The sequence below is a fragment of the Sus scrofa genome, chromosome 5 (genome assembly GCF_054392235.1).
Source record: "Sus scrofa isolate SSC_HxYL_T2T_F1_AM1 chromosome 5, Sscrofa_HxYL_maternal_Yorkshire_Landrace_v2.0, whole genome shotgun sequence".
Taxonomy (NCBI): domain Eukaryota; kingdom Metazoa; phylum Chordata; class Mammalia; order Artiodactyla; family Suidae; genus Sus; species Sus scrofa.
This window is the reverse complement of record NC_139387.1, coordinates 80,941,869-80,958,913: the sequence shown is the minus strand read 5'-3', so window position 1 is coordinate 80,958,913 and position 17,045 is coordinate 80,941,869. Positions and strand designations below refer to the sequence as shown.

Sequence of the window (17,045 nt, the reverse complement as noted above, 5' to 3'; positions counted from 1 at the left end):
AGTAAGATGGGTGGGGCCTTAGAATCTGCATGTTTAGTTAGACTTTCTAGATATCCTTCATATGGGATATTGAGGACCACACTTTGAGAAACTCCCATTAAAGTCTTCACCTTGAGAAAATATGGTTAAGAGTTAGTCTCTTACCACAAGCTGAAATATGACAATCTGATTGAAGAGATAGGACAGTAAATTCTGAGGGGTCCAAATCAAGATAGTAAAGTAGGAAGATCCTGAGGTGCCCTCTCCCATGGACACACCAAAACTACATCTAAATATAGAACAACTATCTCTAAGACATGAGGATTAGCAGAACAGATTTTCTACAATTAAAGATATAAAGAAAAGGCCACATCAACACAGGTAGGAGAGACAAAGATGCAATTTGGTCAGAACCAATACCCATGGTAGAGCAACTCACAAGTGGGAGGGATGTCACAAGCATGGAGGCCAACCTTCAGGAGAAAGTGGTCCAAGGCCCACATCCAACTCCCAGCCTGAGTTACCTGCACTAGGAAGACAAGACACCATGGTGAATGTCTCTGAAAACTAGTGGTGCTTACATCCAGGAGAGCCAGAAATCTGCACAAATGACTCTGCTCTTGCAGTTCTTGAACACAAACTCACTTGCTCCAAATTCCAGCATGGAGGCAGCAGGTTGAAAAGTGCCTATATCATATGAGAAGGAAATTTATTGACTAATTATAGGGCATGTGCCAGAGGGCAGGGATATGCTAGAACTTTCTCTCAGAGCAAAAGCACTGAAGGGTGCCATTTATTTTACTCTCCTTCCACCTAACTAATACCGTGTGCACCGCTCCAGCATCTCTTGAGAACCAGTCCCACCCAACCTACTTGCTGTGGTTGGCCCCACCAAAGCAGTTCCAACCCCACCCCACCTGGCAAGCTGTGTCACTCTGCACTGATGCCCCTCTAAAGTGGCATCATATGCCAGCATGCCTGCAATAGTTGCAGCCAGGCCTCACAGCCAGTCATGCTAGGAGCAAGCCCTTCACATCAGCATGCCTGCGACAGTCACAGCCAGACTGCTCAGCCAGCTGGCCTGACAAGGGCACTCACAACAAACAGACCCAATCACAACAGGAGGGTGCACGAAGCCCACAGAGGGGATTCCACCTGGAACACCTGGCTCTGGTGACCACAGGGATGGCTACACTGAGCCCTACAGAACACCTTCCTCATAAGGTCACTCTTTCAAGACTGGAAGCTATAGCTAAAGTACCTAATACAAAGAAACAAATACAAAGAGTTATGCAAAATGAGTAGAAAAAGGAAGACCTTCCAAATGAAAGAATGAGATAAAGCCTTAGAGAAAGAGAACTGAAAAAAAAAAAAGCAGATAAATATTTCAAAGGTATAGTCATAAAAATGCCAACCAAACTGGAGATAAGAATGAATGAATTCAGTAAGACCTTCAACAAAGAAATATAAAATATAAAAAAGCAATTATAATGGAAAAATACCACAGTAGAAATGAAAAATATAATAAAGGGATCGATAGCAGATTAAAGGATGTGAAAGAACAGATCAGGAATCTGAAGACCTAGTAGTATAAATCATCTAGTCAGGATAGGAAAAAAAAAAAAAAAAAAGTAATTAAAAAAAAATGATAGTTTAAGGGACCTCAAGCATACTAGTATTCTAATATTCACATTATAGGGGACCCAGAAGGAGAAGAGTGATAGAAAGGGTCAGAGAATTTATTTGAAGACATAAACCTGAAAATATCCTTAACCTAGTAAAGGAAACAGACATTTGGTCTAGGAATCAAAGAGAGGTCTAAACAAGATGCACTCCAAGAAACCCACGCCAAGGCACATTATAATTAAAATGTCAAAGGTTAAAAATAAAAAGAGAATCTTAAAAGCACCAAGAAAAAAACAACTAGTTATGTACAAGGGGATCTCCATAAGACTATCAGATTCTTTTTCAGCAGAAACTTTGCAGGCCCAAAGGGAGTGGCATGATATACCCAAGGTGCTAAAAGCACAACCAAGAATACCTACCCAACAAGGTCATTATTAAGAATTGAAGGAGAGGAGTTCCCGTCGTGGCGCAGTGGTTAACGAATCCGACTAGGAACCATGAGGTTGCAGGTTCAATCCCTGCCCTTGCTCAGTGGGTTAATGATCCGGCGTTGCCGTGAGCTGTGGTGTAGGTCGCAGACGCGGCTCGGATTCCGCGTTGCTGTGGCTCTGGCGTAGGCCGGTGGCTACAGCTCTGATTCAACCCCTAGCCTGGGAACCTCCATATGCGGCGGGAGCGGCCCAAGAAATAGCAACAACAACAACAACAAAAGACAAAAAGACAAAAAAAAAAAAAAAAGAATTGAAGGAGAGATGAAGAGTTTCCCAGATAAACAAAAGCTAAAACAGTTCGCTACCACTAAACCACTTTTACAAGAAATTTAAAGGATTTCTTTAAATGGAAAAGGAAAGGTCACTATAAGAAATAGGAAAACTATGAAAGAAAAAAATCTCACTGATAAAGGCAAACATAAAGCTATTGTGAGGTTTTCTTAAAAATAGTAAAATTTTGTGTGTGTACAATAGGAAGTTGAGACTTCCAAAATTAAAAGATGTAAAGTAAAATGTCAAAAACATAAAACATGGAGGTGGGAATAAAATTTAAGACTTTTAGAGTGTATTTGGACTTAAGATATCATAAACTTAAAATAGACACTTATATACATAGGTTATAACATATGAACCGCACAGTAGCCAAAAATCTATAATAGATATACAAAAAATAAAGAGAAAGGAATCTAAACATAACACTAAAAATAGTCATCAAATCATAAGAGAGCAAAGACAGCAATGTAGAAGAACTACAAAAACAACTAGGAAATAATTTTTTAAATGGCAATAAGAACACACCTATCAATAATTATTTTAAATGTAATAAACTAAATGCTTTAATCAAAAGGGTTAGAGTGGCTGAGTGGATAGAAAAACAAGACCCATCTACATGCTACCTACAAGAGACTCGTTTCACAACTAAAGACATACACAAACTGAAAGTGAGGAATTGGGAAAAGTATTTCAGGCAAGTGGGGGAAAAAAAAGAAAGCTGTGGTTGCAAGATTTGTATCAGAAAAAATGACTGTAACAAGAAAAAAAATAACATAATGATAAAAGGATCAATCCAATAAGAGTATATAATATTTGTAAATACACATGCACCCACCAAATAAGCACCTAAATTCATGAAGCGAATATTATGCTTTTGTTCTGCTTGATGGACCTAGAGTGCATGATTCTAAGTGAAATAAGTCAGACAGAGAAAGATAAACACCATACGATTTCACTTATACAAGGAACCTAAAAAACAAAACAAATGAATAAACATAATAAAACATAAATAGACTCAAGATACAGAAAACAAACTGGTAGTTGCCAGAGAACTGGGGGAAGAGGGTGAGGAGAGGAGTGAAATAGGTGATGGAGATTAAGAGGTACCAACTTCCAGTTAATAAAATAAATAAGTCATAGGGATATAGGGAATATAGTCAATAATATAGTCAATAACAATATAGGGAATAGAGTCAATAATATTGTAATAATTTTGTATGGTGACAGCTGGTTACTAGACTTGACCTGATGACCAATTTGTGTGTATAAAAATGTTGAATCAGTACCTTGTACACTCGAGACTAATATAACTTTGTATGTCAACTACAATTTTAAAAATTTAATAAAGTGAAAAAATACAGTCCACCCTGAGACAGAAGCACAAGACCCATCTAAGGGTTGAAGTGAACATGGAAACTCTTGAGCCCTTTGGCAGTGCATCTGATGGAGAAATCTAAGTGGGCTCTGGGGCAACCGTTCATCTTCGAGCTTGGTATGAAGAAAGGAAAAGGCCATTCCCTTGTTGGTGCCAGAAAACTGGAACTAAAATTTCCCCTACTTATCAAGCCATTTGGCTAAGCAGTGAGTTACCAAGACTGCTGATATCATCGACATCTCAGAAAAAAATGTGTCCTGATTTCAAAAGTCTGACCTCTACCCGTGGCCATGACCCAGCCAACAAAGGCACTGCTAAAAGACATTTCTGGATAAATGAATTGATTTTTTTTCAAGTTGTTCTTTAAAAACAAATGTGATGGAGCTAAACAACTTCAAAAATCCCATTTCTATTTTTTTAGCTTGTTTTCAAGAGCTACATGAATGTGGGAGAAATGAAATCAGGATGGATCCTTAAGAATTACATAAAAAGTAGATGACAGATTTGAGGGGGAGAAGTTAACAAGTTCTTACTTCATTAGAAGAAAAATCGTCTATTCAATTAGTATTTATTTCATTTCTGCATGATGGAAGGGCATTTTTCTATGCAACAAAATACTGAAGATCTTATTTCATAAATTAAATAAATGCAAGCTAATTAGCAATCATGTTCACTTCCTTCCAAAGCTGCCTCATTCTATGGCACAAAAATATGTAACGAAATATGTTATATTCCACAATTGGAAAGTCCCTTATCAGCTCCAAGATTATGTTACCACCCAAGCTCTACATTTTTTACTTAGGGGGAAAATTCATTTAAAAAAATCATATTCAAAATGTTTTCTCTATGTTAACCATTTTACTTCATTTTGCGCACTTGCTTAAAATTAGAGCCATGACTAGGATGAGACAGTTTTTCTCTGATACAGTTTTCCAGCAGGTTTTTCTAAAGATAATTTAATCCATAAGAAAGAAAGGAAATAGACAATGTTGAAAGTTTGCCTGGTCAATGTGACGTGCTGGCAAAATTCCACTTTCTGCTCTGCAGGATTCTAAAAAGATGAGCTCATGTATTTAGAGTAGGATTTAACTCTCACTTCTGGCCCCTCAGGGATTCTTCCATTCATGGAGTTCCTTCTGAAATCAGGACAGCAGATGAGTTTGGGCAACAATATGAAAGAATGTATGATGGTGAAGGTGGGTGGTATTTGAATAATCCGATTACCAAGTATTCTCAGAATTGTACTAAAGCTAGTGAAGTCTGGCTGGAGGGAAGAGTAGTTTAAAACAGGTCAGTTTAGACATTTTCATGTAGTTGCCCTCACATCTACAAATATTGTCAATCTCTTGGCTGGATGCTTAAAAGGTAGAGGTGGGAATAGGTGGATTTGCTGCTTTCTATGTGATTCTAATCAAGAAGGCAGGACTGGTTAGGGATATGGAAGTGACTGAACCTTGGAAGGGAGTGATGGTGTTTCTTGAAGGCGAACAAAAACAAAGAAAGAAGGAATTTTCCCCCCAGACTCTGCATAGAATATTTTAAAATCAAGGGGGGAAAAAGACCTTGTGGAGGAAAGAAACTATAAAAAGAAACACATCTTAAGAAACTCTAAAAATTGAAATTCCCACTTTAAAAAAAAATCGAGGGATCTTGGAGAGAAAGAAGAAGCACAGAATTAATGACTGTGCTTGCATAGGCTGCTCTCAGAGAAGCCACAGTTTTAGAAGAAGCTGAATGAGAACAGCCCTGATGACTCCACAGCCAAGCTCAGGCTTCCCTGGCCAGAATGCCTCTTCCCCCTACAACACAGTTAAGGGCTATGATTTATTGAGCCTTTACTATGTACCAAGGAAAAGATATCCAACTGTTCTTTACCTAGCATTTAATCCTCACCACAACTCTGCAAAGTAAGGATTATCTCTAGTCTAAAGGTGAGACAAATGAAGGTCAAAAAAATTGACTACAATCCCTTAAATCACACAGCTAATGAGCAGCAGAATTGGGATTCCTATAAGTGGGTTTATATTGTACTTTTAAATAATTTATGAGGAAAGCATAATGGAAAGGTGGGAAGATGCCATAATGTTCACAGGGGACAATAATGGTGAGAATAAGGATGCACTTACTCTAATGCATCATCTCTGTAGAGCTATTCTACATGTATTATCTCACTTATTATTTTTCCTGTCTCCCTGCATATATTATCTCACTTAATCTTCTCAACAACCTACTATAGGAACTTATTACCCAATTTTACATTGGAGGAAACAAATTAAATAACCTGCCAAAGGTTACACAGACAGGATTTTGAACCTATGTTCTGAAGCATTAGGTCATTGTTCCTTGCAAAAAGAGACCGCATTGGTCAATTCTTTAACTTCAATTAGCTATTCAACAAATATTTGAATCAAATACGATCATTGAGCAGAGGATTTCCCAATGTGGGTGACATTGGTGACCTCAACAAAAGCAGTGTTGGTGAACTGGGGTAGCGAAAACTTGAACAGAATCATGAAGAGCTCAGGTACAGACAACACATCCAAGAATTTTTTTCCCACAAAAGGAAACAGAAAAATGAAGCAGTAACTGAAGAGGGAAATGGAGCCTCCAGAGACTCCACTGGACTATGACTATGAGAGGGAGTTGCTGGTGTAGGACAGAGGACAAGATAATTGGAGAAAAAGTCAAGAATCCTCTACGTGTCTATTCAAATTGCCAACAATCAAAAAAGAGTGATGAGGGAATGGCAGTGAACCAAAGCTAATGTCGTCAAGAAGTCAGGTGATCCAAGTTGTGCCAATCGGATTTGGGGCCAGGGTTGATTCAGCTGATCTGGCCAGTTAGGTGAGTGTCCCCTTCCTCCCTCATCGCTCCATGTGCATCCCTCCAGAAGCTGCATGCTTGGTCGAAGAGGATGACCATCCCCAACAGAGGAGAACCATTCTTTGGTCAAGGGGATACAAGTAGCTGCACTCCCCCGCTAGAACCTCCAAACAGGCTCTCGGTTGGAGGGTTTTCCTCCTTTCCCAGTGGGTTTCCCTGACCACAACAAGGGAGTGAGGACTAGTGGGTGAATTAAGCTGATCACATGAGATGCATAGCTGAGTGATTTTAGTGGAAGAGAGAGTATGAGCCAGTGGTGGACATGAGGAATAGAAGAATTCACCTACCTCACCTCCAGCTCCGGCAGTGCGACAGAAAAGGAAGAGAAAACAGGGACCTCCTGAGAGGGCAGCAGGGAATCAATGTCTTAGGGAGAACAAGGAGGTGGAGAGAAGATTCCACGAAGCCTTGAGGATGCAGGGGATTATGCTGACAACTGGTCTTAAATTCCAAAGGGCCAGTGAACTCCTTTAACAAGGAGACATAGACCCATAGGGGAATTAGTGGCTACAGATGAAGACGGCCAGGCATTATGTCACGTGTGCGATGAGTGACATGATGAGAGTAGCCCTGGTGGTCCCAAGGCAGCAGAGGAGGTAAAGAAGGTATGCGTTGGTGGGGAAAGAGGGCGAGGTAGTTATAGACAGCTGAAGAGGTCTACAGAACTCTTTGGACTTCTACTGATGGAGACCTACAGGCCAGCATAGGGTGATACTAACACTCTCTGACCATCTAAGCCAGTGTTGTTCAATAGAGCCTCTTGTAATGATGGGAATGCTCTGTATCTGTCCTGTCCGAGAAGTAGCCCGTAGCCACATAGAGCATATAGGAGAGCACAGCTCTAACCCCATCCATGTTGCCAATCTTGTTGACTAGTCTCTTCACTGCTGACAGAAGACTTTCTCCTTATTTAGCCACCCAGGAAAATCTTCTTCAAATTAGAAAGCGTAGAGTGAACTACATAAAACAGACCAAAACCCAAGGGAGCTAGTCACTATTCCTTTTGAATAAATTGAAGTCTACTGTTCCAGAGAAATTATTAGAGGTGATAATTAAAAATGCACACACATTATCATAAAGCTTCGGCTTAAGAAAGTTCTAGAATAGATTATGACGGAACTCATCTCTGACACCTACTGAAGGATGGTCACCAGAAGCCGGCCTGGGCTCACTAAGAAAATGTCATGGGAAGCTTGCCATGGACCATTTTACATCGCCCAGTAAATATTCTCTGCTGATGATGACAGCACACTTTCACCCCAGCCATGCAGCCTGATGTCCAAGGGGATCACAAGAGAGGAAGAGTGAACCGCACCTGGGCAACTAGCAGAAGAACAGCACATGAATTAAGTACCTCCAGACTCAGTGAGCAAAACATGGAAGCGCATCAAAATAGATTAGGAAAAATTCAGTTGGGAACATCAAGTGGAATAATTTCCATTCCCATCACTGCATACATGGGCCACCAGAGATGGAGGAGAGGAAATAAACCAGTTATTTTAAATGCTTCATTTGAAAGACAGAATAGCATTGTTTTTTCCTCCTTTCCCAGTGGGTTTCATTAAGGTCCCAGCAGTGGCCACAGCAGCACTGCCTCTAAGCTGCTCACTGTTGTAGATGCTGGATGTGAGTGGTTCTCTTTAGCAAATAGAGAGATGAAAGATGGAAAGAGAACATAGGATCAAATTTGAGACCTCCTACCAAAAAGCCACACAGAAAAAAAAGCAAAGGCTTTTCTTTTCTAATCCTTTAAAAAAATACGTATATTTTTCCCCTCATTTCCAGGGAACCATGGCCATCCAAGGATGACATGTGTGTTCTCTCACTTGTCTTTCTTTCAAAGGCAACATCTCCCTTTGTAAAGCTCTGGTGATGGCTATTTGCTGAGGTTAACACAAGTTTTGCCACCACTGACCCCCAGGCGGACACAGTTTAATGAGTCAATAAGGGTTAACCTTTAACAGCTATTAAGTCCCAGAAAGGGGAAGCTGAGAAACATCTGTCTCCTCTGCTTGACAATGGTGTCATCTATGGTACATGTTTTCCTGGCTCTGAGAGTTAACCATGCAGCTAATAAGCTGAATTCCACTGAAAGAGAAATCTGTGGGCCGCTGATAGGACTTGCTCTCTTTCTGTCATTCAGTCACAGTGTTATACACTTGACCAGAAAAAAAAAAAAAAAGCAAGTATTCTGCAAAACTTACCAGTTATCATTTTCAGCTGCAAATTGGCAGTGTTTTGTGGGCACATCCTTGTGAATCTTCCTCTTAAAATAATTAAAATCATGGCTACTCTACTGAGTACTGACTGTGGATTCAGGAGGAACCAAAACAAGCAACAGATGCCCTTTCTCCCATCATCCTCACACCATCTCATATTCTTGATACCATTCAAATGATGAACTGAGTGTCTGAGGTTTCAGCTTCAGTTTGGTGGCGAGAGGACCTCGGTCCTTTTCTTCCTGGGAGAAGGAATTCAGCAAGGAGAACAAGACTGTGAAGCAAGTGCAAAGATAATTAAAAGCACAGTATGTGAGAAAGAACATACAGGGGATCTTGCAGAATGAGCTGCATGCAATAGGCATGGCTTAGACTGCTTTTAGCGGGGCGGGCAGTAGTCCAGGTTGTCAGGGTTGGGGGTTATCGCTAGCCGACTGTCTTGTTTGTGCCCATATTTGTTCTGACTTAGGGACCTTCCCGATGGGCACATATGTCTTTTAGCCAAGATAGATTTCAGCATGAAAGTTTCTGGGTGATTGGCAGGATATATTACGGGCTGGCGACCGTCTCTCCTTAGACTCCCTCCCTAGACTAAGGACCTTCTGTCTGCGTGTTTTAGATTGGAAGATCCCTCTCATCCAAAGTTGGGTGGTGGTGGGGACTGTAGTTACCTTGTCTCTCACCTGGCCAGGGCCTAATGTTCCTACAGGTGTCTTATTTGAAATATCAAGGAGCAGGTGGCAGCTGCTCAACCTGGGATCCAGCTAATCTCCTACCTTAAGCTGTAACCTTAACCAAGTCGGTAAATGGTGGAATCAGGGAAGTCAGACTCCAGAAGCTCTTACTCATGTGGTGCTGTTGGATAACAATGTCCAAGGTGAAGGCAACAATCAGCCACCACACCCTAAGCAGCAACCCCTGCATCCCACTGAATGTCCTGCAGTCTAACCTAATAAAAAGTGTCCTGTATGGTCTTCAATTTCTGTACATCTAATTTTTTAAAAAAACCTATTGTCTAACTTCTAAGTTTGACTCAGCTCTTATGGAGTCCAATTAGCCTTCCCTCTCCCCCACACCCAATGAATGAGGTTATTTGTATTTGTCACTAGGCTAATCTAGGGCTCTGCAGGAAATTATTATTGCATTCAACTGCTAGTTCAAACAAGTCTCCAGGCTCATTTCAAGATCACTGCCAACTAATCCTTTAAAAATCTTCAAAAATGAGAAAACTCCAGAAAGCCAAAGATAAGAAAATATTGTAACTCTGATAATGAAAATTCAGTCTTTGTGGTATCTAGTGGATATGCTAGAGAAAAGAAATAACATGTTAAATAAATGACATTAAATGCTTAGCATTCGTCTGACACTGTGATAAAATTTTTACATAATTTATCTTACTTATCCCTCTCTGCAACTCTAGTAGATAGATATTTTACGGTTGATGAAACTGAGGTTCAGAGAGGTTCTATAACTTTCCCAAGGTTGGCATGCTAATCAGTGAAGAGCTTCAAATTGGGTGGTGATTTCAAACTCTGACTTGTAGGAAGAATCAACTGGTTGAATCCAAAAGCCAAAGAGTGTTGATTATTAGATGGGTAAAATCTCAGAGCAAAATCTGTGGTGGGTGCTGGAGAGTGCTAACTTTGCCTTTTTTTATTCAGTTTATGCTTATCAAGATTACTGATGGCACAAATACATCTAACTGGCAAATTCAAAATTACATCAGAGGGTGGATGAGCTGAAGTTATTTAAAATGAATTCATGGGGTTCCCGAAATGGCTCAGTGAAAATAAACCTAACTAGGCTCCATGAGGACGCAGGTTCGATTCCTGGCCTCACTCAGTTAAGGATCTGGCGTTGCTGTGTGCTCTGGTGTAGATCACAGACATGGCTTAGATCTGGCATTACTGTGACTGTGGCTGTGGCACAGGCCAGCGGCTACAGCTCTGATTTGACTCTTAGCCTGGGAACCTCCATATGCCATGGGTGCAGCCCTAAAAAGACAAAAAAAAAAGAAAAAGAAAACGAATTAATATAAATAGTTGCATGCAGGCTCACAAAGCCAGATGCATAACTATGGGGTGGGAGGATGCCGGGTGGATAATGGCACTTATATAAATTTTCCTTTGAAAGTTAAGGGTCTTAGGTTATACTAGTAGATGTAGAGCATCAAGGGGACTCATTCTACATGTGGTATGTTGAAACTAAATCTTTATGCCAAATTTTAAAAAGGAGATTCCCAGACTGAGATTCTTCTCAAGAAAAAGCAATCAGGATGGCAGAGAGTGAGGAACTCATGCCATATACATTGAATGATCTGAATCTGGACCAATGAGTCTGAAAAGGAAACTATTTAGGAAGATAACATATGCCATGAAATATATAAAATAGAGATTTGACTTGTCTTTTTGCAAAACCTGAGTAAGAATCACCAGATGGAATCTGTTTGGGTGGATTTCTGGTGCTGTCTGATAGGACAAGTAGTGTAGTCCCCATGACTGGCCTCATCCAGTGAGTGACAGAGTGAATGAAGGAATTAAATATTCAAGCAGAAGCTCAATGACTCTCTCGCAAGGAAGAGTGTCGAAAGAATCCTGAATTGGGTGAAAAACTGGATTTTCTTAGAATGCATAGGGCTTGTTCAGGCAACTGTCCAGTTGCTACGTGCTAAGGGTCATTCTCAGGAGCTAGGCTCCTTTTACTACTTATAAGGACAAGGACTCTTGCAACCCCACACTCATGCCTGCATTCTGTTCTAAGGTTCATCTCTTCCTGGGTGAGATGTCTTTGACCCTCACAAGCCCAGCCTATTAGGGAAAGACCATTTCTTATCATTCTCTAGCGCCCATAGCACTCAGCCTAAGGCCACATCAACCCCCGACTAAGGAACAGGCTGGAGACTGACACCAAAGGCCATACGTTCCAAGAGCAAAGTCAGAAAGTCACAAACATGTGGAAGCTAGAAAGTCCCTGCTGATGCTGGGAATGCGCTCCAATGGCCCCAGTTACCCTCCACCCCACCCAGGAGGAGGACTTGGCATTGGAAAGAAAGTCTGGAGCAGCACCGCAGATGTCCCATGTCCCAGGTTGTATTCCACATACAAATGATATCTCATGGAATTCTCCTATCAACACCCCTTCTACAGACTAGAAAACTGAGGCCAAAGGAGAGCAGACAACTTCCCCAAGATCACACAAAGAGTAAGCAATAGAAACAGGATTAGAAGGCAGCCCTGGAGTTCCCATCGTGGTGTAGCGGAAACAAATCTGACTAGGAACCATGAGGTTGTGGGTTTGATCCCTGGCCTGGCTCAGTGGGCTGAGGATCCAGCAACGCAGTGAGCCATGGTGTAGGTCACAGTCATGGCTCAGACCCTGCATTGCTGTGGCTGTTGTGTAGGCCATAGGCCAGCAGCTATAGCTCCAATCTGACCTCTAGCCTGGGAACCTCCATATGCCTCAGGTGCAGCCTTAAAAGCAAAAAAGAAGAAAAAGAAGAAGAAGGCAGCCCTGCCTTGGGTTCCTCACCAAGCTCTTTACTGTTTACTAAGCTGGGAGTTTGTACCCACCTCTCCTCTTCTCAAGATGAAACTCCTTTCAGATAGCTTCTGGCATTGAGCACATAACATGTGCTCCACACAATATTGCTGAATTCAATTCATACTTGAAATTACCTGGAATGTGCTTGCTGCTGGTGACCAGGGTATTCACGACTAAAGGTGCCCAGATGCATCCTCTGGCTGAAGTTTAATCCCTGGCATAATATCTGCTTGTTCTCCACATGCCACATTGACTTTATAGTTTTTATATTACTGGCATGTTATTATGATTTAGCTTGGGTCTCACAGGTATGTATTTGGGCTTAGGTAAATCAAAGATAAACGTGGATCCTAAGGTGCTAGCCCTCTGTTGCTGATTGATTTATTTTAAAAAAATGCAGAAAACTTTAATCTAAGCTTGTCAATTGGTAACTCAGTAAGGAAAGTAACTTCCTTTACCAGAAAGGACAGAATTTCTTTAATATCTACTTAAATCTTCCTTTGTGACCAGGCTTAACCCTCAAAGCAGTGTTTGAGACTTCAGTTGAAAGCCCCAAATTTCAAAAATCTCAGTTTTCAAAACTTCAAGGTTGTGGAGACCTGAGAATTTCATCAGAAAGATCTGGACTATATATTAGCTTCGACATATAGGTGATATCATATGGTTTTTGTCTTTCTCCTCCTGACTTCACTTTGAATCTCTAGTTGCATCCATGTTGCTGTAAATGGCATTATTTCATTCTTTTTATGACACAAATGAGCCCATCTACAAAACAGAAACAGACTCACAGACATAGAGAACAGACTTGTGGTTGCCAAGGCGAGGGGGAGGGAGTGGGCTGGACTGGTAGTTAGGGATTAGTAGATGAAAACTATTCCATTTAGAGTGGATAAGAATGAGGAACTATATCCAGTCTCTTGGAATAGATCATGATGGAAGATAATTTAAGATAGGGAATATATATATATGTATATGACTGGGTCACTTTGCTGTATAGTAGAAATTGGCACAACATAGTAAGTCAACTATACTTTAAGATGAAATTTTTAAAAAAGAAAGAAAGGTCTGGACCAGAAAGGCCCACCCCTGTGCCTTCACCTAGCTGGGGTTGGGCCTGAGATTTGGTGTAGTATGGTTACAGCAGCCTCAGCAGAACAGCTGGTGGATGTCCTAGGGAAGCTGGAGTGGACTTCACAGGAATCCTCACAGCCCTGGCTCTCAGTCCAGCTGGCTCCCAGTTGTAACAAGGCAGATTCCACAAGCTGAATGACCTCTAGCAGCTGTGGTCGCCTAGAGGCCCCATCCTGTACAATTCATCAGGCAGCTGGCCAGTTCTGAGCCAACTGCTTTCTGTGTGATGAATCAGGCCTGACCCTCAAAAGGGAGATATGTCAACACATATGGGGTCTCTAGAATGTTCACGTCCCTTCATGCAATCATCCCATTTTAACCTCACCAAGAATGCCCACTGAGATTTCATTAGTGGACAAATCAGTCAAAACCCTTGCTCTTAGAGCAGTTATATTTGGAATCCATGCTAAAGAAATGATCAGAAATATAAACCAAAAATTAGCACAGAGTATTATTACAGTAGCAAAATGCTGGAAACAATCTAAATAACCAACAATGGTAGACTGGTTAAATGAGGTGTAAGACAACCATTTAAAGTCACACAAATAACTATTTAAAAATCACATTATATAAGAATACTCAGGGAAATTAAAGAGGATTCAAAGAAATGGAAAGATATTCCATGCTCCTGGGTTGGAAAAATTAATATTGTAAAAATGGTCATACTACCCAAAGCAATCTACAGATTCAATGCCATCCCTATCAAATTACCATGACATTTTTCACAGAACTGGAACAAACAATCCAAAAATTTATATGGAACTACAAAAGACCCAGAATTTCCAAAGCAATCCTGAGGAACAAAAACTAAGCAGGAGCCATAACTCTCCCAGACTTCAGGCAATATTACAAAGCCACAGTAATCAAGACAGTGTGATACTGGTACCAAAACAGACATGCAGACCAATGGAACAGAATAGAGAACCCAGAAATAAACCCTGACACCTGTGGTCAATTAATCTTTGACAAAGGAGGCAAGAAAATAAAATGGGAAAAAGACAGTCTTTTCAGTAAGTGGTGCTGGGAAAACTGGGCAGCTGCATTTAAATCAATGAAACTGGAATACACCCTCACACCATGCACCAAAATAAACTCAAAATGGCTGAAAGACTTAAATATAATACAAGACACCATCAAATTCCTGGAAGAGAACATAGGCAAAACATTCTCTGACATCAACCATATGAATATTTTCTCAGGTCAGTCTCTCAAAGGAACAGAAATAAGAGCAAAAATAAACCAATGGGGCCTAATCAAACGGACAAGCTTTTGCACAGCAAAGGAAACCAAAAAGAAAACCAAAAGACAACTTACAAAATGGGAGAAAATAGTTTCAAATGATACAACTGACAAGGACTTAATCTCTAAAATATACAAACAACTTACACAACTCAACAGCAAAAAAGCTAACAACCCAATTGAAAAATGGGCAAAAGACCTGAAAAGACATTTCCCCAAAGAAGATATATAGATGGCCAACAAGCACATGAAAAATTGCTCAACATCCCTGAAATGCAAATCAAAACTACTATGAGGTACCACCTCACACCAGTCAGAATGGCCATCATTAATAAGTCCACAAATAACAAATGCTGGAGAGGATGTAGAGAAAAGGGAACCCTCCTGCATTGTTGATGGGAATGTAAGCTGGTACAGCCACAATGGAGAACAGTATGGAGGTACCTTAGAAAACTAAATATGGAACTACTATGTGACCCAGCAATCCCACTCCTGGGCATATATCCAAACAAAACTTTCCTTGAAAAAGACACATGTTCCCACATGTTCATTGCAGCACTATTTGCAATAGCCAAGACATGGAAGCAACCTAAATGTCCATCAACAGATGAACGGATTAAGAAGATGTGGTATATATTCACAATGGAATATTACTCAGCCATAAAAAAGAACAAAATAATGCCATCTGCAGCAACATGGATGGAACCAGAGATTCGCATACTAAGTGAAGTAAGTCAGAAAGAGAAAGACAAATACCATATCATATCACTTATAGCTGGAATCTAATACATGGCACAAATGAACTTTTCCACTGAAAAGAAAATCACGGACACAAAGAATAGACTTGTCGTTGCCAAGGGGGAGGGGGAAGAAGTGGGATGGACTGGGAATTTGGGGTTAGTAGATGCAAACTATTGCCTTTGAAATGGATAAGCAATGAGATCCTGCTGTATAGCCCTGGGAACTATATCCAGTCACTTATGATGGAGCATGATAATGTGAGAAAAAAGAATATATATATGTATGTGTGAGTGGGTCACCTTGCTGTACAGTAGAAAATTGACAGAATACTGTGAACTAGCTATAATAGAAAAAAATAAAAGTTATTAAAAAAAATAAAGAATACCTAGGAGTTCCCTGGGGCTTAGCAGGTTAAGGATTTGATGTTGTCACTGCTGTGGCTCAAGACACAGCTGTGGTGCAATTTTCATCCCTGGCCCAGGAATTTCCACATGCCACAGGAGCAGCCAAAAAAAAAAAAAGGAATATCTAATATACCTAATGATTGAGACAAATGTTTTCAATAGATTAAATGGAAAAAAGATTACAAAGAGTACAGTGTGACTCCAAAATTGTGAAAGAAAAAAAATGCATATATGCATATGAAAACAAACTAGACGATTACACCTCAAAATATTAACCACAGTTATCTTTGCCTAGTGAGGTTAGTGATGACTTCATAGTCTTTGTTGTATTTGCTGCAAAATTCTCCTTTGGCCAAATTTCTACAATAAATATGTGTCCCTGTCAAGGCCCGCCTAGGAAAATAGCCCACACCAGGTAGTTCAATATTAGGAATTTAATATGGGAAATAGATGCAAAGGTTTTATGAGAGATGAAAGATACATAAGGAAGAGGGAGCCCAGCAATTAGCGGCATCAATAAGTGAAAGGAGAAGGGAGGAGGTGGTGTTACCCTCCGCAGCATCCAGAGCCACTCAGCGGCTCCTAGAGCAGAAGACAAGGGCTCTCCTGGAACACCATTTGAACCAAAGATAGAGAAGTGGAAATATCCTGGCTCTTCTGCATTTACACCCTCTAAGCCTCTGCAGAGTTTCACACCAGCTGAGCCTGAGTTAGTTGCAAGGGAGCCTGAGAAATGTAGTGTGTAGAGGAAGCCACCTGTAATATGAAGAGTCCCAGGGAAGGATGGGATATGAATCTTAGAGCAAGGATAATAATAGATTTTTCCACAAACCTATTATTTATGAAAAATAGATGCTATATTTTTAAAGAGAAGTAAACATTAGAGCACATTTCCAAATGTATTCTTACTTCCTCTTGCAATTCAAGAACTTGAGATTCAATGAAGTCCTTGTGTGTAGGCCATACGGGGGCATGTACAATGTCAAAATAAGGCAAGTCAGAATGCTGGAGGTGTTAGGCTCCCCCTTCTTGCTTTTCAGATGCTCACCTCCTCCTTGCAGGCACCTGTCAGCTGAGTACACTCAGCAGCCCCAGGTTTCCAATATGGTGCCCACATGGGCAAACTCCACCCCAGTCTCACTCC

General features: G+C 40.7%; 1 long non-coding RNA gene across 14 annotated transcripts in view; it reads right to left on the bottom strand.

Annotated features, from left to right (window-relative positions):
• LOC110260765 (uncharacterized) overlaps positions 1–17,045 on the bottom strand; it is a 48,695-nt gene that overhangs the window by 19,687 nt on the left and 11,963 nt on the right. For 7 of the 14 annotated variants that reach the window (XR_014804052.1, XR_014804056.1, XR_014804058.1 and 4 more), the window contains one exon: positions 8,832–9,088. The exons of 3 other annotated variants lie outside the window; for them this stretch is intronic. This is a non-coding gene — a long non-coding RNA (uncharacterized LOC110260765). Of the gene's footprint in view, positions 1–8,831; positions 9,121–17,045 lie in introns of all 14 variants that reach the window. 4 more of the 14 variants (XR_014804053.1, XR_014804054.1, XR_014804055.1 and 1 more) reach the window with 1 other exon arrangement.